Source organism: Miniopterus natalensis, chromosome 15, assembly GCF_054644295.1.
Source record: "Miniopterus natalensis isolate mMinNat1 chromosome 15, mMinNat1.hap1, whole genome shotgun sequence".
Lineage (NCBI taxonomy): Eukaryota > Metazoa > Chordata > Mammalia > Chiroptera > Miniopteridae > Miniopterus > Miniopterus natalensis.
Window position 1 is genome coordinate 15,515,501 of NC_142095.1, and position 26,003 is coordinate 15,541,503.

At 39.4% G+C, this 26,003-nt stretch overlaps 1 protein-coding gene across 1 annotated transcript in view; it reads right to left on the bottom strand.

The window, feature by feature from the left end:
• RARB (retinoic acid receptor beta) overlaps positions 1 to 26,003 on the bottom strand; it is a 549,550-nt gene that overhangs the window by 473,787 nt on the left and 49,760 nt on the right. The gene's annotated exons all lie outside the window — the stretch shown is intronic.

Genomic DNA, 26,003 nt, shown 5'->3' on the forward strand with positions numbered 1-26,003 from the left:
TTGCCCAGAGCTTACCCCATTTCAAACAGGCAAGAGGCCAAGGAGAGACCCACCATCCCTTTGTTTTAAAAAATAGAAACAACATCAACAGCAGATTTCATAGTATCTAAGAGATGTTCACAGGGTGTTAAAATGCATGGTTCACTAGTAGGCACAAATCACTTAGGTAGAACAAAAAAAGAATAAATGGTTAAGATTGTAGAGTGCTATAGCCAGACTGAAGGGATTAAATTATAATTGGTGATCTCTGCAAGTTAACCTTTCTGTGTGTCAGTTCCTCATCTGTAAATGGGGATGACAACAGAATAGACTTTATAAAGTAGCTATGACATTCAATGAATTAACACATATAAAAACCTTAGAGTGCCCGGCACATGACAGTCATCACTTAGCGACCACCTACGGCTGTGATTTTTAACCACGGGTGATTTTGTGCCCAGGCAATATTGGCAATGTTTAGAGACATTTTTTGATCATCATGACTGGGGTTGCTATTGGCACCTCGTGGGTAGAGAGAGGCCAGGAATGTTGCTAAATATCCTAAAAATGCACAGGATAGCCCCCAACAATAAATAATATTTTGCCCAAATTGTCAACAGTGCCAAAGTTAGGAAACCCTGATCTAAGCATATATTTTTAAAGATGCTCCTAATAAAACAGGATCTGTTACAGAGATGTCTCTCCATCTCTCTCATACACACACACTTTTGGAAACCAAAATACTTTGTTCTTATAGGCATTAAGTGCACAGTGGATATTCTCCACCCTAGATAACACAATCCAATGTAGTCAAATGCTTTGCTGGTGGCCAAATGGCCTCTCGGAGTCCCAGTTTCCCGACTAGACTATCCAAGCCATCCCTTGTTTTGAGTTGGCCTTTCATGTCTAACACTCAAACACGCTGACCATCATCAGAACCTCTTGCCCCACACTCCTCCCACAGTGTGGTGAGCTTCTCTCAATTCATCTCTCCAAATGACCTGTGGGGTCGCAGATGATTTGTTCCCACAGAAATCATGAGTTATTATCTTTATTAGTAGCAGACTGCTTGATCTAAAAATATTAATTCCCGTTTTACAAATTCTCTCAGATACAGCAAATGGCCAATTGTATTGTGATTTATCAATTTCATCATCAGTTAATACCCACAAAGCTGAGTGATGAAGCCATTAGTCTGTTAAGATTTCAATGAGAACGTGATTATGTTATTTCCAGTTATTCATTACACAATATTTGTTTCTGGTCTGGAAAAGAGGAGGAAAATTAGAGCTCTTGTATAACTACCCTAGCAGGGTGCCTTGCATAGTAGATGCTCAATAAATATTTATTTACTGAACAGCAAACCTTAGGTTCCTATTTATCATTAATATTTACAATGGCAACGTACCTCACACAGATAGTGCTTTGCAGTTTTCAAAAATGCTTTCTTATTTCTCCTCTCATGTAATAGTTTTAACAGGACAGACTGCATTAACTAAATTGGACAAATAAGGAAAAAGACCTAAGAGAAGTTAAATCCTCTGCCCCACCACCGCTAGTCACTATCAAGATTTTGAAACCTGCTCTTTCCCATCTTGCATTGTCCTCAGTTCCACCACACATATTTTATGTTTATGTCAGGAGATACTGTCCTAATAATCGCATATTTTATTCCAAGTTTTATTTAAAAAGAGGAAGATAGGGTTGGGTTGATAAAAATTTTCTACTATTAACTTCCAAATATGTAGAAATGAGGAGTATTATATGACACTCCTAAATGGAAAAAAAAAAAAAAAATCCAAAAGCCTAATTCTCAACTGAAAGTGGCAATTTTCCATTATTTAAAATACAGCCTATGGTTGTAGCTACACTATAAGAAATTAAATTATTTCATCCACAGCATTTTACTTTGGGTTTGTTTTAATCAGGAGCAATAGGTTGCATATTCAAATTTAGCATGCCTGGAAGGCTGCCACAGTTTCCCATTTCCCATATGGGCTCCTGCCAACACCCGGTCTACCCCATCTGACTTGCTCTGCCCCGGAGCACAAGTACACATATAAAAAGCATGTGGGCTCACATTCACACACACACACAAATTAACAGGATGTCTGGTCAATTAAAAAGAAAGAATGAACTCATCATAGATATGGAGAAAACTTTTTCAGTGAGAAAAATTTGGGGGTGGGGGCGGTAAACTATTTTTCCCAGGAACATATCTCAACATTTATAAAAGCCATTGTGATGTACAACTTACTTTGGCAGACTGTACTACTGATAAATTCCTAGAATAGATTAATTTCATAAGATGCATCTAAACACATTTTAAATGCAGTCTTCTGATATTCAAAGATCCATGCACTAAAACTTCAATTTAAGTATTGGATGAGTTTTCCACCCTCAAAATAGTAGGCTATCTATAATGCCATTATAACTATCAGGAAGTGTTCAGGGTTAGAAGCTCCTGAAAGAAAAACAGTGGATGATAAATTAGAGAAAACGATGTCCACATGCTCAGCACCATCCTTTCTCTTGCTGTGATTTATTGATCATTCAGTGTTTGGGTGTTTGTATACCTTTTTTTTTTTTTTTTGAGGACTAGCCACTGTCTTGAGTTCTATGGATAGACTGGGACCCAAATCCCTAAATCTAATTATCAAGTGCCAGATCTTGAAGATGTCTCCTAACTTCACTGAGTACCCATTTTTTTCAACTGTAAAAGTAAAGATAATAATGCTGATTTTATAGGGTTGTGGTGGGGATGAAATAAAATGACTAAAAATAGGGGGCTTGGAACATAATAGGTGCATTCTCCTCTCTTCCTCATTTCCCTTGTTCCTTGACTCTAACCTCCCTTTTATTAATGAGAATAAATGAAACAACTCACTGTCAAATTATTCAATTTTATTTTTGTTTTGTTTGTTTTTTAAGCTTCGCCACCATTTTGACTTAAAATACTCCTAAAGAAATCTCAAGTACGAATCCCAAGAGAGTGACTATATGGTCATTCATGGCCAAAACATTCATAGTACAAAGACCACCAGACTTCAAGAAACATCGAATTAGCAAATCTCAATTTCATGAACTCCAGGAGTCTATAAATCCTCTTAAATGAACACATGCTCGGTGTCCTTGCTGCTCACAGAGTGGCATCTCAGTGAAGTTTACCCCTCATGGTGTAATGCATCTAGCCCTGTCTGTGGTAGTTCTAGAAGAAACCACAGGGAAACTTCTGACCCATGAAAAAGAAAAAAAGAAAAAGAAATCCCCAAGAGAGCTGCATGGATTTCTAAAAATCAGGGTGTGAGAGAATTTGAATGGCTCTTTGTTTATTGTTTAATTAAATTGCCTTTATGGTCGCTTTGGCAGACGTCTAGGAACCAAATGACTAATTAAGAACAGAAAGAGCAGTTTTCTCTTTGCTTTATTAGAGGGGATAGAAGGAGACAGAGGTTTGAGTAAACTATTAATTCTCCAATTGGCTGGGTGCTTTCTGATGGTTGAGGAAACCTCTGCCTGGCTGGGGAAGGCACAAGTACTCTTCACAGTCTGTGGTGTTTTTAACACATCCGATGCCTCACCCCCTTCACCGTGAACACCAGAGTTTAAAATATCTGAGTCCCTAAACTATTGAGTGAGAGCTCCCTGGGCCTGGCAGGTGGTGTCCTGAAGCTGGCTTGCTCTGGCTCGTGACAGCCAAATGTTGAGTTTTCGGGGATTTTGGTGAGCAGGTTGTTAATGTTAAACATAAGCACCAATAAAAAGTTATATTATATAAACCTCCAATCAAATTATAGTAACATAAAGGTAATAGCTTTTCAAAACTCATTTGCTAATCTTTTGGTTACACTGCACTGTTATCTTGAGTTTATTTATACCTATTTTATCTACATGGTGTGAACATATATGATGGAATAAAGACTCCTGAAATTATGCTGGAGGCACAAATCTTTTTTGCCCACCTACCCACTCTTTTCTAAGGGTATCTACTCTGCCCACTCAAGTGTTACACAGGCAGGCACATTTCCTGTATCTGTGACTGGACCCTCCCACAGACAGCTGACTGGACTTCAGGCAGGCATGTGACCCAAGAGCAGCCAATCCGCTGCCTGGCTACTGGCCTGAGTCATACTAATGATACAGCCTGAGAGATTCCCAGAGCTGCCTTGGGTCCAGAGCCGCCCTCTTACTCCCTGAGCCTGTAGTGCACAGTGGCTCTTATTCTGGGGCCCTGTCTCCCCCACTTCCCCACATATACTCCTAGGATTAAATGCCCTTTATGTGAGTTACCTCGAGGGGCTTTTCTTTTCATGCAACCAGACACAAACTGAAGCACTGACTACAAAAAGGCAGGCGAACAAAAACAAAAAGAAACCCCCAAATCCCCAGACCTAATAAAATCATCCAGAGAGTACTTTGTAAAATTATATATTAAATTCTAGAATGAACCAAGCAGGGATGTCTTTTGATAGATTCTTCTTTCTGTAGAACATAGAAGAAAAAAAAAATACTTTCATCCACAGCTCTGAGAACTCCAAAGCAAATTAATTAACCTAATCAGAAAACAATTTTGCCTTATGTTCATTTGACTAAGAAATTAGTATTGTTTTATAATTATAAGTCAAATTTCTCTGTCTTTCAGAATCTAAGAGCATTATGTATAGCATGTTCATTCAGTAAATGGCTAAACTGATAACACTTTCCGGACATGTACTAAGCGCCAAACCCTGCTCTAGACACTGTAAATAGTGAGGAATACATAATTCTGCCCTTCTCCCTTCTGATTGGAGATAAAGACATGTGTATAGACCAAATTTCTTAAACAAGTTGAATGTCTTGACAGATATATGAAAGCACAGAGGGGCAAGCAATCTGACAGGAAAGGGACATGGGCTGGGGATATCAGAGGAACAGGTAACCATGAAGGCGATGCGTAAGCTGAGTCTTGGACAAAGAATAGTTTTCGGCCTGTGAATGAAGGTCATGCCTCGCTGTGGAAGATGTCATGGGATGAGAGGAAAAATAGTTTGGGGTAAATGGAGCAGGAATCCATGAGAGTGGGGAACTCTAATGAAGCAGATAGGGGTGAGGTCGTGAAGAGCCTTCTTTGACATTCACAGAGATCTAAAATTTATCCTGGGGTGTTAAAAGGAAACAACGAATTACTTCTAGATGAGGTATTTAGAAGACAGAACAGGCAGAATTTGGTGACATATGAAATATACAAGGTACATGAGAAGAGTAAGTTTCATATGATCCCCACATTTTTGCCTTTGGTAACTGAGTCAAGGACATTGCTGTTATCTGAGAAATGGAATGTATTAATGGTTCCAGCAAGTATTTACTGCTAGGCACAGGCAGGAGCAGATGAAGGGCCAGGGAGGAGGGAGGAGAGGAGCTTAGTCATTTCAGTCATATTCAGTTTAGTTTTCTAAAAGAGTGGCTATTAGGCAAATCAATCCCATACAGAGAAAAAAAATGTTATTAATAATATTTCTGGCAAAAGTATTTGGTCTCAAAAGCAGGGCTGGGGTTGAATTACTCAAATTGCCTTTGGAAATCAACACATTAGTTGTACACGCTTTGACTCCTCCATACCAAAGGCTTTACGTTCATTTCACTCTGTTCGTGCAATGGATGAACAAGTTGGACTAACTCAGTAAAACTGATGGGAAAATTGCCACACATAAAAATGGAGACTAGAGTTAACACACAAACCGTCTTAGGGGGATATAAACTCTTGGTGAATATGTGAGAAGAATATGGCTTAGTTTGCAGCAAGAATACTAGAGCTGTGGTCTTAAATCCATGTACATCACATGAGGCCCAATTTAAATAAATCGTCTGGAAAAGTCTAACAATTTGCAAATGACTTTGTTTGAAACCTCCAAATAATCAAGGTAAGAGATTAGCTATAAGTCTCCTAGCATCTGGATAAGAATTTTGTTTCCTTAAATTCCATGCGTAATCACAGCTTTACACAGAACCAGTCATTTCCGTTCTTCTTCCTCACAATTCCGGTTGTGCGCACAGGACCTTGTCCTTTGCCATTTCGTCACTGTCCCAATAGAAAGCTAAAGCAAACTGGGAGCACATTTAGTGCATTCTCTCCAGTGCCACAGACTAACAACTCTGATGGGCCCATGTTCAGCCAAATGTTCCCATTAGCTTCCTCAATGATGTTTATAAAATAACCACTTTTCTTCAAACTTGAAAGAGGTCTGATTTTAGACTCCTTAAAGGGGAAGAAATAATATTTTTTCTTTGGGTTCCCAGGGCTCTTAGTCTCTTTCTGAGAAGTCGAGGTACCCTGAGAAATGCAAGCCAACACTCTTCTAGCTGTTCCAATCTATTTAGAAAACAGCTTGGCCTTGTGTGTTGGGTTCTGTAGTGTTCTGTCCAGATCCCGCTTCAGAAGGGAAGCACTCATTACCTCTGCTGCCTGCAATGTCGGCTGTTGTCCTTTCTGGCAATTTCTCTCAGCAGAAGAGAGACACCTTGTTCAATGTCACTCTTCCTCTACAGAAGCAGTAGCATCTAATGGTGGATTGGTATGGAACACAAAGATCCAGCCCCTTTGCCTCAATTCTGGATAATTCTAAAGGACCACCCCAACTCCATAACTCAGCAAGGGATTGGCTGAGAACCTTAGGAACTGTTGCAACTGTATTGAATTTCTCCTTCCACCTGATCCAGTCTTCCTCATTTTCTCACAGGTATAGATCCCAAGGGAACTTTCCAAGAGCCTTCCTGTGTGCCAATATCCAGCTGAAAGGTTGCTGTTTCCTGGGGAAGCTGACTAAATCCACTTCTTAAATCTTTGTATGACCTATGACCATGATCAGTCACTACAATGTTAAGAAGATTCACTATATCAGCCTTCATCAGTATTGAGATCAAGTTATAGATATTTCCATGCATGTGGCACCAGTTAATCATGTTTGACAAATGGTTGCCCTGTCTGTATGTTATGTTCCCTGGGTACAGCTGCAAGCCACCAGTGGTAGCTGGGATTATGACAGAAGGCAAAGGGCTTGGGACCAGGTTTCAGATTCTGCATTTCAGAGCCGGGTGGAATTAGTTTGCCTTTCAATAACCTTCAACATATTGGAAACCAGCCTCAGCGCCTCCAGACCATTAAGGCATAAGCGTTAACTATTCTTCCGTGAGGCTGGTTAAAAAGAAAGCTGTCCCAAACCCCAAACAATAGCTACTAATAGTTACTATTTGTCCAGTGCTTTCTATATTTAAACCCTTTAAGTTCTCCTCCTTTGATCGTGACAACTTACAATGAAAACATTGTTATCTACATTTGACAAATGATAAAACTGAGATATATAACTATTATTTTCATTGTCTCCCCTCTTCTCTCACCCTCCTCGGAATCAACATGAGTGTCTCTCTTTTCTTAAAAATATTTTTTTTCTTGCCCTGGCCAGTGTGACTCAGATTGGTTGGGTGTTGTCCCGTGCACCGAAATGTTGCTGCTTTGATTCTCTGTCAGGGCACATGCCTGGGTTTCTGGCTTGATCCCCAGTAGGGGGCGAGCAGGAGATAGCTGATTGATGTATCGCTCTCACCTTGATGTTTCTCTCTCTCTCGCCCTCTCCCTTCCTCTCTCTCTAAAAATCTATTTAAAAAAATTTTTTAAATATATATTTTCTTTCTCTACTTTCCCCAACTTCGGCTCAAAATTCTACTGCATTAGCAGTAACGATGGCCTCTCCTCTAGGCTCTCAACTTTCTGTAATGTGGGGGACTGAAATACCCAGGTTCTAGATTCTTGGAATTCTCAGTTATAAACCTTTGAGCAAATTAAAAGCTCTCTGTACCCCAGTTTTTCTTTATCTGTAAAATGAAGGAGTTGGATTTGTTCTCTGTTTTTCTAAAGCTCCCCAAAGGAGCACACCTTGACTTCTGATTTCTTCATGATTGCCCACGGCTTCAAGCACAATTCAGGACTCAGTTGCTATTTAATGGCCCATAAAATGGGGTCTGCTTTTTCAGGCTGTCAGAGGTTACACTGCAGAGAAAATAATAGGACTGAGCTCACATTCTTACCTATTTATTCTGCAGAGTCCTTTCGAGGATTCAGACCAGTGGGCACATGCCAAATTTTAAGATAGCTTTGCAAGGTCCTATAGCTCACTATCACTTAATAAAATGTATAGCTCTACCGGCTGAAACTGCCCATTGTCATTTTAAGAATCAGGTGGAATCACAATGTGTTAGAACATCTGAAACTGGAAAAAATATACAGAGGTACCTGTAAAAAGAGCAAGCACAGAAAACACTAAGGCAGGAAAATCAGGGAGACACAGAGATGGGAAAAAGAGGGTGAGAGAGGAATCAGAAAATAAGGGTAAAGAAAGAAAAGGAGAGAAACAAATAAGTAAAAAGCAAGGAACTAGAAAAGGGTGGGGGGAAGGCTGGTCTGAGTACAAAAAAGAACAAAATAAGAACAAATGAAGCCCTTATTTATTGTAAAATAAAGAAACTTTAGTGGTCAGCTGACTACCCTCTTGTCCCCCAGCACAAGTAGCACATTCAACCCTCTGAAGAAAGTTAATCTCCGAGACAAGGAGTCAAGTAGGAATTGAATGGGCGGAACACTTCATAAATGTGATAATAAGAGAAAAGCTTTGGAAGAGTCAGGGAATGCATACAGAGTGGGAGTAAAGCAAAGAGAGTTCTATTTTTGATTTTGACAGAAGAATTGTTTTGGAGAAAAAAAATCTGTAATTTCCTAGGCACAAAGGCCTCTTCTGACACATGAAATCATTTATCTACTATCTATTCAGCGTCTATCTATCATCTAGCTATCTATCATCCGGTTATCTCTATGGCAACGATCCCTTTGCATGGAGGTGTTTTGACACTCCAGAACCAAGCTTCTAGTTCATGGGATCTGTCACCTGAGGTGAACACAATGCAAAGAAAGTGTTTGTGGGGGTTCTTTCTTAAATGCACTGGCGTTACAAAGGTGGTGTTCCCAGAAGACTGCATTGCTTAGCAGTGTGAAGGGAGGCCCCGGCCCTTTAAAGCAATTTTAACCAAGATGCTCCAATTATTTTAGAAAATAAATCAGGTATAGATTGCTTTTTCAGGTTTTTGCTTCCCAATCTTCTCTTTTTTCCCCCTCCTCACCTACTTTTGAATATGCATTTCTTTCCCCCACTGTGCCTGCTGGCAAACTTCCAAGGATTTTTATCAAATGTTCTAGGGAGTGAATTACTCATTTTAGGTTATTTAAATGAAAGAGATGCATAATACCACTTCACATTCAAATTGCATGAAACCCTGCCCATGAACTCTTTTATCTTCATGCATCTACATGCCCCCAAACCCCAGCTCAGTCTATTAGCCTCTCCCTGGAAGGGGCTATAACTAAAGGGAGTTCATATGACACTAAATAATCAGAAAGGATTGTGTGTGTTTTTGTGGGGGCTTTTTTTTTTTTTTTTTTGCCACAATGAGTAGTTTCAATGGGATATACTATATATCCTTTCATAATTAATGTGCACTGTGAACTATATTATATCCCTAAATTATACAGCTTCTAATGCAAAAAAAAAAAAAATAGTTTCACTTTGTGGCTTTGTTACCTTTTAACATACTTCAATGAGTTGCATAAACAATTTAGAGAAATTAAGGACTGGGTTTAATGTCTTTGTAATGAATCCGTCAGGGCAAGGTGGGGAAGAGAGAAGGAAGAGCTAATGGGAGAGAAAACAGCTTCCAAAAGCAGGTACATAGAGCAGTCTTCCTAGTAATTAATTGGTTTAATAAATGTTTATTGAGCACCTACTATTCCAGGCACTGTGGTAGAGGCTGGGAGGCTGAGGGTGGGCCAAGCCCATCCATCCTTGCCTTTATTGGACTTAGAGAGGAGGCTATTTGAACATAAGGAAGGGTGAAGTAGTGCTTAGGACTGGGAGGTGGTAGAGAACAGGATGCATTTTAGGAAAGGAAAACCTGGAAAAGAATTCTATAGAGGAGCAAAGTTTTACAAAATCTCAGGAAATGTGTATACCTTTGATCTACAAACTTGGGGGAGAACTCACTCCATTGATTCATAATACAAATATTATTTACAAAACATTTTCCTAATCGTCGTTTAAATTTAAACCACGAGAGAAGCAAATGCTACTTTTTCAAAAGGAAAGTTATGGGCAAGGCTGAATTTGTTATTTCTGTCCAGCTAAATGGTAAAATATTTTGATAACTGCCCCAAATAAAGAGTTAATCGCGATGTGTATTTTACAAAAAGGAAAAGTGTATTACCACATTTTCCGTTTCCAAATTGCAGAAATTATGCATTCCTCACAAGAAAGCAAACATGAGTCAAATCCCTCTTCGCTTTACCTGTAATGTTAATTGATAAACTGTTTACCCTGAATGTATACGTGCATGTGCAAAAAAGGACGGAACGTCCTAAGGAGCAGCGTCTCTCCTCCTGCATCTTCTACTTCTTTGGGGGGAGGGGGGTGCTGGTATTGGTTTTCTACTGACTAGATGAGCTCCGTTCTCTCAAATATCTATAGACAAGTCTTTTGGGACTGTATTAAAGTCAGTTGCTCCAGAGCGAGTGCACCAGAGATGGGCCCCACAGCACCACAATAGGCGCCTAGTAGGAGATTGTAAGAAATTATCGACCGATTTACCATGAGGCCCAAAATTTCATCACTAGGAACATTAATCTCACAAAACTTCCACAATCATTTTATTTCACACATTTAATTCTCACAAGACCTAAATCATCATTCTCTTCCTTGGGAAGTCCAATGAGCCCTAAACCTTGCACACAGGGCCCTGTCCCTGGCCACAGCCCCTTCACCCTTTCACGTGTTACATGCACTGACTCCTGCCCTGCCCACCAGGGCACCATGTTTCCCCCATCTGCATGGGCTGTGTGTTCTATCTGGATTCTCCCTTCAGCTGCCCCTTCTAGAGGTAAACTTGAACCTGGGCAATGACACAGTAGGAGACAGGAATGACCATCGCTGAGTAGGGAGAGTAAGCACATAACCTCAGCCCTGGACAAGATTCTCTCCATGCTTTTCACATGGTTCCTGTACCTGTCTTAACCCTGTCATGACATCTGTTACCTTAGATGTCACTGAAAAAATGCTGCTTTCAAAGCTCTTCCTCCAGGGGAATAACTCCTCCCACATATCTCTACTAGCTGTGTCCTGCTCTTCATCTGCGTGTCCTTCAGGCCTCTGACTCGCCCCCTCCTGCCGCAGGGCTTGGTGTCCCTCCTACACACACGCACAGCATCTCAAACACTCAGCACGCTGTATTCACGTGGCTGGAACCTACCAGCAGAGGGCAGTGGTAAAGGAGGGCACATCAGAATAATCTAGAGGGCTTGTTAGGACAGGTTCTTGGGCCCCATCCCCATCATTTCTGATCCAGTGTGGGGATGGGGGTAAGGGCTGAACCATCTGCATTTCTAGTTAGTTTCAGGTGATGCTGGCACTGCCAGCCCTGGAACACACTTGAAAACCACTGCTCTCCACTCTGCTTTCTTTGTATTACTTGCTCAAGCTCTCATTTATGAAACAGCATCCCTTTTCTTTTGCTTCCTTTTGCCTAATCTTCTACTTTTTTTCCATTTGTTTTTCTTTTTTTCAGCTTCTTTCTCTCCTGTGCCTTAGGCCTTCCAGTAGCCCTGCTGGGCTGTGTAGCTCTGCTCACAGCAGACAGGACAACAATGGCTCCCATCTCCAGCTCCACTCTGTTCACCTCTCAAATACCACATGGAGCTGCACGTTCTGCCAGGCAAAGTAATCTGTGATATTTCAAATGCACTTCATGGACCAGAATAAACTAGCATATTCAAGCAAAGCCGTGTTCTGGATATATTAAAGTGTAAAAACTGGCATGAAAATCAGGTCTCATGTAAACAGGAGATTATTATTACTTAGAATCCTATAATGTGCCCATCATATGGATCTCTAGGGCATTTGCAAACCCATTTTTACATAATTATGGGAAGAACATGTATTTTATATGAGATGGTGAAATTAAATACAAAATAGGGCATTTGGAAATGGCTGTAATGTTTTAAATGAAGAAATGAAACTGTTTCGAGACATATGTAGGGGAGAAAATTTATAGACAGCAGTTTCTAAGAGGCTCTATTAATTCCAAAGAAAACACAGGATGAAAATGAAATATCCAAAGAATAAAATAAGAGGTCTCCCATAAAAATCAGTCTATGTGATTCAAATGGTTAGGCTTGCCTCCTAACAATGCGAATTTTACAACAGGATGCTCACTCGCATTAGCATCTCAATGGCACAATATTTTTGTTACACACTGTTGCGGGTGCTGCAATCCGCCTCTTCCCTCTTCCCTCTGATCTTGGGTGTGTTCCAAAGGCACGGAAATATGGTTGGCTGGTGAATCTTGCATTAGTTTCTTACACCTGTGCCAAACCTAGGCTAGCATTTTCTACCCAGTGGCTGGATATTGGAGAAAAAAATTAAAGGGACAAATCAAATGTGTCCTGCATCCATTCAGAAAACGTCAAATTTAAAAACTAGCTTTTGAAACCGAAGAGGACTTCATTCCAGCTCAGATTCCAGAGTAATGTCCTGCATGGAGGAAATCCCAGGGATGCTTACAATCAAAGACTGAAATAAATTTTAGATCAAACCAAAAGATTCAAGGAGTAGATATTCTCATTTTAAAATTTAATAGCGACATTTTGTTTTCAATTTTTAATGTAACACGTCTTCAGAGAGAGCAACAAGAAAACATGTAAAATCACTTTACAAACTCTAAATTGCCATAATGTTAGTTACGTTGACAATTTGCCTTTCAACCAATTTGATTTTCAGTTTCACTAGTCACCATTTTCCAACACGGTGAATTGGGGGGGGGGGGGTCCACCTATTTGCATGATTTTCTCCAGGGGGAAAAGGAGAATTATATACTTTTTACATATCCTAGAGAAGGTGCTTGGGGTGACCGCATCAGCTGTGACGAGGGAAAGTTTGTATTCTGTGACACTGTTTTCTTTCACTGGCACCATTTGCAACATAGCTTTGGGACAATCATGGCTGTCCCCTCTCAGGGAGCTAACCATCTGCCACCTGAGGTCATCAGCAGGGAGTAGCTTCACTCTCCTTCTAGGGTGGGAGTTATTCTGCTGCTTTGACATTGGAAAACTATGGTTCTAAGAGACAAGAAGGATGGGCAGTGAGGTTTCCTGTGTTGGTAGGCAGCTGATGAAGTGGGTCACGAGGTAACCAGGGCTGGGAAGGTCCCAATCTGTGTATATCTCTTGGCCTTGCTTTACAAAGAGATGACAACTAAGGTAATGTTTTTGAAACCAAGAGCAGGTAGGGGAAACAATTATAGGAGTTATATGAATGGGACATTAAGTAACACTGAATCACAGCATGAGAGCATTTTTGCCTCTTAAATTTTCTTTCAGCCTTAGAAAAGCAAATTTAAAAAAAAAAAAAAAAAAGCCCTAGAGGTTTCCTAGCCTAAAAAAAGGGACCGAGTGGAAAGGCTGGGCATAATCAAATATCTTTTCTGCTCCTGTTCATCCACACCCTGCATGCTGAGTTTTTATAACTTGCAAATGGAGAAAGCAATGTCACCCAGCTAGAAAAGGAGCAGTGAGGGTTTGAACCCAGAATTTTGGTCATAGCTGCATCCCCTCTGCCTGGACTTTCCATCACTGTGGGCAGAGGAGTCTGCTTCTATAACTGGTGCCATTCCAATGGGCACATTGAGACTAAGTCCTATAGGGTGCCAGTGCTTCCTTCTCAAAGACCCTTTCAAGCATCTTGAGTAATCTGGCATAATGCCTCATGCCAGGCTGGTCTGAGAACAGCATCTTGAGTCATGATATGAAAGAGACACACGGGTTTTAGTTAGACTATGGTAAAGATATCATCAATTGTGTACTTGTCATTCTAGATGGAGCAAAGCATAGTGCTAAGGAGCCTTACATGTGTTACTTATATAGCCACGTTTTGAAAAAATAATATGTAACCTTACTGCTATGGTTAAGGACCATTTATTAGGGTAATGAAACCTACTATGCTACTCTAATCCTGCGAGATTAGATAGATGGAAAGTCTTTGGCACAAGCCACTCTCACTGAAGGTTACCTGCATATGTGAGCCTTCTTTGCTGCCACAAAAATATCATAAATAAAAATGTGCATGTTTCCATGTAGTGGAGGAGATGTCAGCTTATAGCCTGAAGCTCCCTTTAGTCCGACTTCATGATTTACACATGTTCTTTTTCTCAAAATGAAGCAACACTTTTCCTCAAACATAAAATGTCCGAGATTCAATCAGGTAAATTACCCTTCCAATAACCCAATAAACTCAGTCTGGTTTGCTACAAAATGTGCATCTGTAACCCTATTAGCACTATGGGATTGGTAAGTAGAGGAATGATATCACCTTAAGGAAGAAATTACATAGGTTCATATATGACTCTTCCCACTACATGAATATTTTTAGTCAATAATAGTAGTTGAACACAAGACCTTCTAGTACAGAAAGCTATGGGAAAATGTACTGTACACAATTCACTCATGTTCCTCTTCTTAGCTCAATTTGGCCACATGCCTTGTCTTGGAAAGGCTAATCATATGGTTCTGTCCATCCAATCTGAGCTCCATAACTTGGCAATAACCTTACCATCAAGTCACTTTCACTTTTCTAAGGGTAAATTACCATATATATAAAGCACTTTTTTAGGAGGAATTAAACATGTTTCAAATTACTATGGCACCAGTCATTTTAAATTAGGTTTATTCATATTGAGATGACAAAATAGCATCTCTTTTGAGTGGGCTATTCTGCCATTATTAATGTATCGTTTTTCAGCACTCCAGGTTTTCCCAAGATTGTATGCACTGTATTAAAGCAAAAGTGTCTGTGTGAGAGTTAGCTCAGTAGGTAACCTTATTTGCAACACATTCTGCAGAGAAAGCATAATACTCTTCACTATGTGCTGACTGTTCCAAACTGCACACACACACCCCTTAGTTTCTAAAAGCAATAGATTTGGTTATGTAATTATAATTCAGAACTGGCTGCATTTTAGTAAAAATAACATTCAACTCTGGAAAAATATTGTCCACTAACTATACAGCCACTTGAATTACAATCATGCTTAAGTAATATATTATGGGGTTCTCAGGATGGCTTGAGACGTTGGAGTCTGTGAGTTCCAAAAAGAACAGTGGCAGATAAACTTCCCAGGATAAATTAGTGTCCGTTTGAAAGCAGAATATTAACTACCGTGAGCTGGTCTCATTGCTCACCATCCCTAAGCCCCATGGACGCCTCACTGACTTCAGAGAGAAGTAATGCTGCAGGGAATTGCACCAGGTGTCAGGAACAAGAAATACATCGTTGTTCAAGTCTGTGGCCTGCTGGCTGGAGGCCAGCATATAAAGACATTTCAATGACCAAGTACACCAAGGGAATTCCCTTTTAATTCTGGGCAAAGGACGGTCACCAAGAGTAAGATTCTGGAAATATACTCATTCAAAGAAGCCACCTTTCTTTGGGAAAATAGGAATGGAATAGACAAGGCACTGAGAAAAAGAACCATATGGGAGAGGTAAGATGTTTCATGAATTTTTGCCTCTATCATGACCTAAACTAGCTGGGCCCTGGGAAATGCTAATCAACCATTTCCCTCAAATGTCTAGTGCACCACTTGTGTTTCACTGGATGTGTGCATGTGTGTATGCGTGCATGCACATGCACACACACCTGTTATCCTGATCTAGTTTCAGTTCAACTCCTGGGTAACATATGATGCCCGAAGGGTGACGTAGGCACTATCACCTCAAAGACTATAGAGATCCTTTTGAAAGAAAAAGAGAATAAAGAATCATAGGTCCCTCCCCATTCTTGAAAGATGCAGCGTATTACGTAAATACGCACAAACATGAAATGGTCAGCTCTTTATGTCTGAAGTGCTCTACAGCCATAAAACCAGGAGAAGTTAAAGAAAACCAGACACCTAAGATTGTGAAAGAAATGACACCAATCACATATCTTCAACATAATGGATGATATGAGATTGCGGAAACTGTGTCACGGTTCCCCATGTGACTGTGGCCTCACTGTAACGGCCCAATTCCTATGCTGTTGTCACAACACCATTGCTTTGTGCTCTGTGGAAATTAATTTTCCCACTTCAGTCCTCTATTTAAGCCACTCAAAAACCCTTAGTGTTACTGAACCTTCATTGGCACAAACATTTTTATCTCCATGTTTAGTCTGCCTCTGTTCTCCCCTGAATAATGGTCTGCAATTAAAGTAATACTAGTTGGCACTAGCAGGATAGTAAACACCACCACAATATGGTCATCCAGATGATCAAAAATACACTCAGATCCATTCTACTTAGGTTACAAACGCAATGCAAACAAACAGAACAACTCACCCAAAAGAAACTCACCAACCCTCAAGAATGTTCTCAGAGACCCAAATTTGAAAACAATCAGCTTAGCACAGAGTATCTAAAAGACAGAATCCACACCCAGAACAACAGGGTCAGACATTCTTAGGCTGAAATTCTGTCTGCATCACGTTTATTTCTGTGATTGTAGGCAAGCTATGTAACGTCCCATAGGCTCAGCTTCCACATTTGCAAAATGACAAATGGAGCACACATCAGTGTAGATGAAATGAAACAATGATAGTCAAATAGTTGAAACATAGTGAGCCCTCAATAAATACCAGCTATTTCTATGATTTCAGCAATGTTCATTCAGCAAATGTTTGCTCTGTGTCAAGTGCTGATCTCTGGGCTGGGGACCCAGAAAGAAAAGGCAGAGTTTACATCCTTCAGGAGGTGAATGTGTGGGAAAACATATGAGAAAACAGGACAGTGGGGTATAAGTGCCATGTGAGAGGAGATGCTCAAAATACGCTTATTGATTTGAGATTGGTTACCAATCAGTTGTGTGTGTTTTTGTCACTTTTAAATAACAATCCAATCCAATCTCAAGACGTCTCTGAGGGAAGCAAGGATGTAAATTAGGTTTACCATGGGCTCTGAAACAGGCTATCATCAACACATCCAAGGCTTCAGCATGTCCAGGTAAAGGGGGCACTCTGGAGTTCGATCTTGACACAGTATAGGGACCCAAAGCTCCCTTGACTATATCAATTAATGTACATGCCATGGTGCTATCTTCCTTAATTGTTATACACACAGAGACACTGTTAGATACTCACGATATTGTTATTCCCTTATGTTTTGAATCAGAACCACTTTTCTTTTCTCCATTCATTTTCACTTGAAAATTAAAAGTCAAGAATGTTTGATATTGAAACAAAATATCCTTTTAAAAGTCTCCAGCCTCAATACCATAATAACCATGGCAATTGACCCCAAGAGATGTTAAGTTTTCAAACTCACAGCCAGACTGCAGATTCTAGCCTCTGATAGTCTGTCATTCCACTCTGCTTATTCAGAAAATGGATCCATCTGTAGGTGCAAAATGCAATTTTCAGGAAAATGGCACCTTAAAATACTCTGACACAATGTTCCATCAGCAGTCCTTATAGTTAGAAAAATAAAGACAATGAAGAGCCATGCAGACCTGTTAACATCTGCTCAAAACCTGCACCCTCATTTCCTTGCCTCTGCTAGCACTAACTCAAGCTAGAATTCATTTAGATAATTCCTTAAGCTCCAAATGCTTAGCATGTCACATTTCCACCAAGTCTCATTTATATAATTAGTGCTAACATATGGCCCACAATCAACATTGGAGATTTGGAATCATTTTTAGCATGCCGTTAGACCTAAAGGGGTATGGATTCAATATGGAGGGGTGAGAATTAGGCATGCAAATTCCATTTGCGATAACAAGAGCGTAGCAATGGAAATTTACCCCCAAAAGGTTTGGCTGCTAATCACATAGCAAACAGAAAGAATTACATTCTTAATAACCTTCACCAAGTGCAATAAAAGGAAATAGAAGTTTGTTTTATGTGAGGCTTTTGGTTACTATTTCTCCTGGCAAACTTAGAAGTATTTTACAAACTTTGTGCTAACCGCTAAGATCACCCCAACAGAAGTCTCCCTTGCGTGGTCTGATGTAGGTGTTTAGGTCCAGAAATGCTCTTGGAATTATTCACTAAATTCATAGTCAACACTGTGGAATCCACAGTGACTAATCTTTGCCTGCATTGCACTAGAAGCTTTCTAATTCATCTTTTATTGAATCCTTGTTCCAAATGTTGGCCTTTCCAAAAGTTGGAAGCCCAAATCTAAGCCTCGTTTCCCTAAATTTTCTTAATTAAAAAACTTTGATATAGACAGAGGATACAAGACATAAAAACATTAATTGATAAAGCTAAGTTCTAGAGACTTCACAAATTAAAAACTGAATCCTTAAGTTAATGGAGAAAGAAATTCCCTAAACCAATACAGCTCATTTTTTCTCACAAGTCAATACCACTAATGCTCTTGGTAATAACACTTGATGTGTACTTACTGTGTGCCAGGCAATGTAGTGCAGATGTAACAAATAAAGCCCTTGGTCCTTACAAAACCCCTGAAGTTGAGATTAACTTGATTTCACAAATGAATAAACTAAGGTCCCATGATCTAAGGTCTCTCAGGTAGTAATGGCAGAGAGCTCCAAAGTCTATGCTTTTAACTTGCTATACTACTCTGCTCCCAAATTCTTAATTCCGCCTGTGTATCTTTGACTTCTCTAATTTCAGCCTATGGTTAATTCACCATCAGGTCTTGTTGGCTCTTAACACCAAGTTTTCTCAAATCTGTCTGTTCATCCCAAGTTAGCACATTAGATTAGTGTCTTACTCTCTCAGATATGAATTAGAGGAAATAAATCCTAAGGTTCATTTTAACTGTAAGGTTTGGTACATTTATAATGATTGCTTTCTGGATGTCTCTTGAACTAACCATAGTTCCAGAAAGTTTGTTTTATTTTTATTACTCAGCACTTAGCACAGTTATGGCACCTAAGAGGTGCTAAAGTAGTTGAATGTCTAGATGACCCGGGAATCGTGAAACATGAGTTCAATTTCAGTCTCATTTTTTTTTTTTTACCCCAAAATGGCTGTGAGACCTTGACCAGATCACTTAACTCTTCTGAACTTAAGTTAAAACATCTGTAAAAGAGGAGCTCAGACCAAAACACAATCTGAGAAAGCTTCCACATCAACATGGCCAAATCATTCCTGTGCTGTGGAACATTTATCTTCTCTTTGGGGGGGAAAAAAAAACCTTAAATCCTTCAGCTTGGGTTCCTGATTAGTCACACTTTTCTCTCATGGGAAAGTTTGATGAGACACAAAGAGGACCACAAATCTAAAACTTGGAATTACCCCTAGGTCTTCAGCCTCCCAACCATGTGAACTGGGCAAGGCACTTTATGTAAATTATAGTCTCCTTCACTTTAAAAGAAAGAACTGGAATCTCAACTTAAGATTCTCAAACGCTGGCCCAGGCACGAAGAGTTCAACAGGTGCTGGGAAACTGAGGCACATTTAAGGACAACACAGTGAATTCCTTGAAGTTCTTTTAATTCGGTTTAAAGGTCTTTCATTTATTCTATGGTTGTTTATTTCTTACTTTTGCCTTAAAATACGCTTTCTTTTAAGAAAGAATGATTTTTTAAAAAAATACTCTTTGTGCCCAGCCGGGTGTGGCTCGGCAGTTGAGCGTCAACCTAGGATCTAGGAGACCAACGTCCGATTCCCGGGCGGGGCACATGCCGGGATTGCAGGCTCAGTTCCCAGTCGGGGGCATGCAGGAGGCAGCTGATCAATGACTCTCATCATTGATGTTTCTCTCTCTCTCTCCCTCTCCCTTCCTCTCTGAAATCAATAAAGATATATATTTTTAAAAATCTTTAAAAAAATACTCTTTGATATAAGAAAACAGGGCAATCCAAAGTTAGTCCAACATCTCCAAGGATGCTCAGGAAGGCCCCATTTCCCCTAATAATCATTTGCCTTCGTTTTCTGTTTTTGATCAACCCTGTAATCTTCACCTATGACTGTTCTTTCTTTGCAGCTCTATTAATACAGAAGCAGAACCCCCTTTAACTCATCCTCACTCTAAAGTATTGGCAATACATTTTTTACAAGCTATTAGTAAGAGAAGGGGGTTCCATTACAGCGTGTAATTATAAACAATTCAAAATTTAATGCCTCCTGGACTTGCTTTTAAAAGTCCCTTGGGCAACTCCGTTTTGGATAATTCTTCACTGACTTCCTTCTCTCCCTGGGTCCCAATCCTCATTTTCTCCCAAATCTCTGTACTGTACTGAATGAGGAAACTTAATGCACTAAGAAGTTAACCGACTTAATCAAGTTGACAACATCAGTAAGGAACAGAATGGGACCCCAAGCGCAGAGTCTTGTAACCAGAGCCCAGGCTTCCCCAAGTGCCATCGCTGCAGCCTGGCAGAGTGGGATCCTCCGGCCCTCGCCTGTCCCCATGTGTGTGGAGTTTGAGTGGCTAGCTAGGCTGAGGGCGCAGGTGACAGGAGCTCGGGTGGTCCAGCTAAAGGACAGTGCCCGTGGGGTATTGCCATGGAGATGCAAGACAAGGGCAAACAGAGGAAAGGAATTAGAGAGGAAATCTGAGTTGTTGCTCAGCCAGGTAGTTCACTTGAATAATTATTTTGAAAACTAAAATGGCTTGCAGTCCTTTCTATTCTCTTATCCTATTGTAAAAAGTAACAGGAAATGTAATTAATTTAGGTCTTTAAACAAAAGACATGGCTCCTTCTCTGCCAGGTTGGATCTCCTCCATGCTGTCAACATCACAGACCTGTATCTCAGTCCTGAGACTTTTTTTGAGCCAGTAAAGAAACTCCCACCCACTGAGCTGCTCCCATTATTTCCATGGCTGACTAGAAAGGACTATTTGGTATGAAATTGTCAAATGAACTCCTTTTGTACTATGAACAGATGAAACGATGCGCCACACCTTTGACTGCAGATGCAGACCACCGCCACCATTTAAAGGAGACATGTAGAGATTACTGCCAACAGTGACATTTCTTTTCTACAGAAGTCAACAGTGAGCAGTTTCAGAGCTCACTTTCACGCTACACAGCCATCCCCAGAGCTCATTTACATAACAAAATTAAAGTGTGCCTAAATGAGTGAGAATTGTTTTGATGAGGATCGTGAAATTTATTTAAAACAAGTGACATTTGCTTATTAAGGGAAAGCATGGCCTGAACTATTACTTGTGTGTGTAGGTTGTATTGTATAAATTATTCCTCAGTGTGTATGCACATGTATTAGCATCATTCTGAAAACACACTTCTTCATGTGTGATTACATGAAGGCATTTGTGTAGTATGTGTTGTAATGTGCTAACAAACTAACTTCCGGTATTAAATGAATGGGAGCTCAGAGGATTTAACTTTCTTAGTTTTACAAAGAACAGGCTCATCAACTGTGGTAGTTTCCATAGAGGAATTTAAATTTTACAATAGTAAATCTTACATGATAAGAATAGTTCATAAGAGACCAAAAAGTGCTGCATACGGGCTTGAAAAAGAGAAATAATAGTGTTGATCAAAATTTGATGAAACTCTTTTTGATTAGAGTATCTAGGAAGAATTTGCCTTTTTCCTGACCCAATTAGTATTTTCTGGGCAAAAGAGGAGCCCAGGGCATGCCTGCAAGTGAAACAATTACTTTTTCAAGTGATATCCTTAAATTATACAAGAAGATGAATCTTGCATTCTTTTATAGACAATAGTCAAGAAAGACTCATTTTTACTTCTTATGACAGCTTCAGCAGAACAGACTAGCACTGAAGACTTATCCAGGCTCCTCATAGATATTTAACCCAGGGATGGCCTTTTCCTTTGGAATTTTGGCAAAGTACACCCTACACACTCCACAGCATTTAATTAACTGGAGAGCATTCTCAAGTACACTTAATTATAGGTCAGTATTCTGACTATATAAATCATGGAAAAGGAAAGGAAATGACACAAAAGCCCTAGACTAATATAATTTATAGCTATCTGAACGAACACAAGGGGGAAAAAACGGTACTGCACTATAATTAAAGATTAGGTTAGTGCCAAAAATCATAATTTTCTGCCTGGCTTTAAAAGCAAATGTCATGTTAATGACAGTTAACTTTTGATTATGCAGGGATGATTATATATAGTTTGTGGATTATCTATGCCCTCATTTTCTTTCCCTCTTCCTCGTGTTGCTTTATTGCTAATTAATCCCTCTATCAGAAGTCTGATTAGGGAAAGGAAGAGAGGTAGAAAATCAAATTAGTCATTTGGGCTGATTGTTAGCTGCTGTGGGTAAGACTCTTGGTTAAGCTGGTGTGGAAAATGCCTTTCTGGCTTTTAATCCCCTATATTACTTCATGACTTTTTAACGAAGATTATCTGAAGTTGGGTATCCTGAGAATGTATAAAATTATGTTACAGATTATATAGTCTTGGAATCTTTTTATTGAGTCACTACACAAAATTTTAAAAAAGCAACTTCTTTACTTAATGTGTTAATTTTTAATACAAATAGCACCTCAGGAAAAATTCTAAAACCCCAATCACCATCACACACCTCAAAATCCTGATGCTATCTGCGAACATTTGCATCTATGTCATGTTCCATACAAACAGGAGCAGGGCGATACCATTCACATTATGAAAACTAATTGAGAGGACTGTCTCTAGAATATGACTTTGAGACCACAGAGGATATTTTTTTAAGGCACATTTTGGCTCTTCAGCAACTACATTGTTTCCAGAGTTAAGTTCTGAACAACATCCAGTTTCCCTCAAATTAATTTTCCATTTTATATACATTCTCCTAAAATATCATGAAACAAAATTCATCTACTTCATGCCAATTCGTTGGTGGTGGAATCAAGGAAAGCTTAAAAAACGAGTAAAAACAATGAACAATCAGGCAGAGCTCTCTTCCGACAGGGCCTGCAGTAAAAATAAGCCAACAGACGGCCATGTTGTGGCAATTCAGTTGTGATTATGCCGTATTAGAGTAATCATGTAAGAAAGTAAAAACAAACAATCCAATTTTTGAATCTAAACAAGATTCCCTCATCCTGACAGGCCTGCTTGAAAACACTCCACCAATTTGCCATCACAAGTCGTCTTACCCTAACATATGGCAGCATATTCCGCGGCCCGAGGGTTGTAGAAATCAGCAGAAACCTAATTTTCAAATATCTGCCTACAGAATTAGGGGTGTGAGCGTTTCAGAATGCTAACAGATTTTTAAAATTAATTTCACTTCTGTGAAATCAGAACAGACTACGATCCAAGCAAGGATTGAAGTGATTAAAAAAAAAGCAGCAGCCCCAGAGAGAAAGTAACATTTTGAATAGAATGGGTTACCAGGCTTTCATCTACTGTCACAGCTTTTTGCTTTTTTTTTAAAGGCATGGTTATTTCTGTTTGTTGGCTTTGGAGGTCATATACCAACTGCTCACCAGAGAAGAAAAGGAATTAAGTACTATTTTCTTCCCTTTTTTTCTTACCTATGGGAGCTCAGTGGGATGTATACATAGAGAAAGACATAATGCCTTTGTTCTATACCTAAATGTAACAAAGCAATTTGACTTCTGCTTAAAACCTGCAACAGAGTATGAAAGTGCCTTATAGATTAAATTAGCCAGCTACAGCCCATTACTCAGCTTTATGAAGAAAATGACAAAACATTAATAAACAGCTGCCTTTCAAAAGACACCCACCTCTGGAAAACATAAGCTAATGCAATCAGAGTCCAAAAGGAATGTAAACCAATATTATAATACCGCATGATATGGTTCGTTAAACACTTCAAGTCTTTAGGGTGCTTTTCGAAATTGCGAAATATTTCTGTCATCTCCCCACTGTAATTTGGTACTCCAAAATACCATTAACTTTTAAATGTACCAATTTGCTTTTTGCTGCTTGATAAATCTTATTTGTCATTCATAAGCCCTAAATTCATTTATGTTTTATGATAGCTCACTCAAAAACTTTTTCCAGTGCAGCGAATTCATCAATAAAAAACTTGGAAATGAAATGGTATTTGGTCCTAACAACGCAGAAATACAACCAAGCATTATCTTCTTTGACATTAAAATTGATATATTTATGACAGGAAAATTTATTCCTATTTTGATGATGAAAGCAACCAAAACACTTACTAAAACTAAGTACAGCTGTAGCAGAGGAGGTGTGAAATTATTAGTTTCATGCACTAGACTACAAAAGGACAGAAGTTTCTACCAATGGAGATTTCAGGTTTATTTATACACAATTTATAGAGCAAGACCAAACTCAACTTAATAAAAGTAAAAAATTCATAGTGGTATGATCCTTTACCAGATGTGTAAGTAAGAAAGATAAAGGCAATTTAAATCTTCAAAGTCAGCCAAATAATACATTAAAAAGAGCTATTCTTACCAGAAAGATCTGCCAGATTACCTCCGTGTTACATGATTTCAGGCCGAGATGTGCAGCTAATTTTTCCACCCCCGCCAGGATGGTAAGGCAAAGAGTTGCCAGATTAACACCATTAACACTTGGCTTTTGACTTTTCTCTCTAGAGGGCCACACAGGGGTGGCTTTGCTTTTCCCCTCCTCTGGCCTGCTAGGGCCCAAGACACAGCTGAATTTCACAAGTCACGATGAACACAAAAACTCAGACAATACCTTTTGGCAAGATAACAATTGAAATCACTCCATTATTTATCATTATGCTCTTCAAAGGGAACTTCATTGAGAAGCTGGGAAGTCGGCTCAACAAAACCAAACAAAAACGTCCTTCTCTGAAGTTTCCACAGATACTAAGAAAAGTTTCTGTTCTCTCATTAGGATGTGTGCAGTTTATTACCTTACTGGAAAATACAAAGTAAATGTGCATGTTTTTGTATGTACTTGAGTTGATAATGTTGATATGTTTTGTTTCTTAGTATTTGTGTGATACTCTTACTATGTTACACGTGATCATCAAAACGTTTTGTATTGTGTTATTTCTTACATAAATTGTTTTAAAATTGTTAAAGTGGCCATTTTATAAAGAATAAGGGTTTTGGCCTTCTAGGGCATTTGTTTCCCTGAGTGTTTTTTTGTTTGTTTGTTTGTTTTGATTTTAGAGAGAGAGAGAGAACTATCAATTTGAGAGAGAAATACTGATGGGTTGCCTCCCATATGCACCCTGACAAGGGATTGAACCCGCAACCTTTTGGTGTATGAGAAGATGCTCCAAACAACTGAGGCACCCAGCCAGGGCTCTCTGAGTGTTCTAATCATTTTTGCTATTGATGAGCTTGGCTGTGCATGCGCATGCTAGGTGTGGAGTCCTGATTTGCAATAACCATCAGACCACACTGCCTCTCCCGGCTGGAAGAGGTCCTGCTTTGAGCAGTTAAAATCCTGCTCAGAGTCAAGGCTGTGAAAGGTGAGGGTCACTAAAGAGCCTAACAAAACTAACAGGTTTGAAAACTCAGTTTTATTTACATGGCTTCTTGAAAAATTCTTTATCAGTGTTCAAAAATTACCTTTAGGACAAGTTTTGAAATAGGCTTAGAAAAATAATGTAAAAGATGTACAATATTCTCTCCTAATAGATGAATGTTTTAAACAGTATTTTCATGTAGATCTGTGCAGAAAATTTATAGCGAAATACTGTTGTTCTTGGTCTTTTTCCTCAAACCAAAAGTTAACAATTCTCCTTTATAAGACTGAAAAGATGCAGAGGATTAGATGAAAGAAATGTTTTGCAGTATTTTTATATTTTTCCATTGCTTTTCTTTTAATAGATTCATATACAGGGAAATAACTTCAATTAAAGCTGGGGCTTCAAAAGTGGGAGGGAGGCCCAGCCCAATTTTAGATTTATGACTTTGGGACACTGCTGGGAATTACTGCCTTCCTTCCCCTTTTCTCTGTATTGTCTATCAGGGAAATGGCTTCAACCATCCTGGGTTGACAGACCATCACTTCTTTCTCATCAGAGCATATGGTACTTGGCATAGGTGAA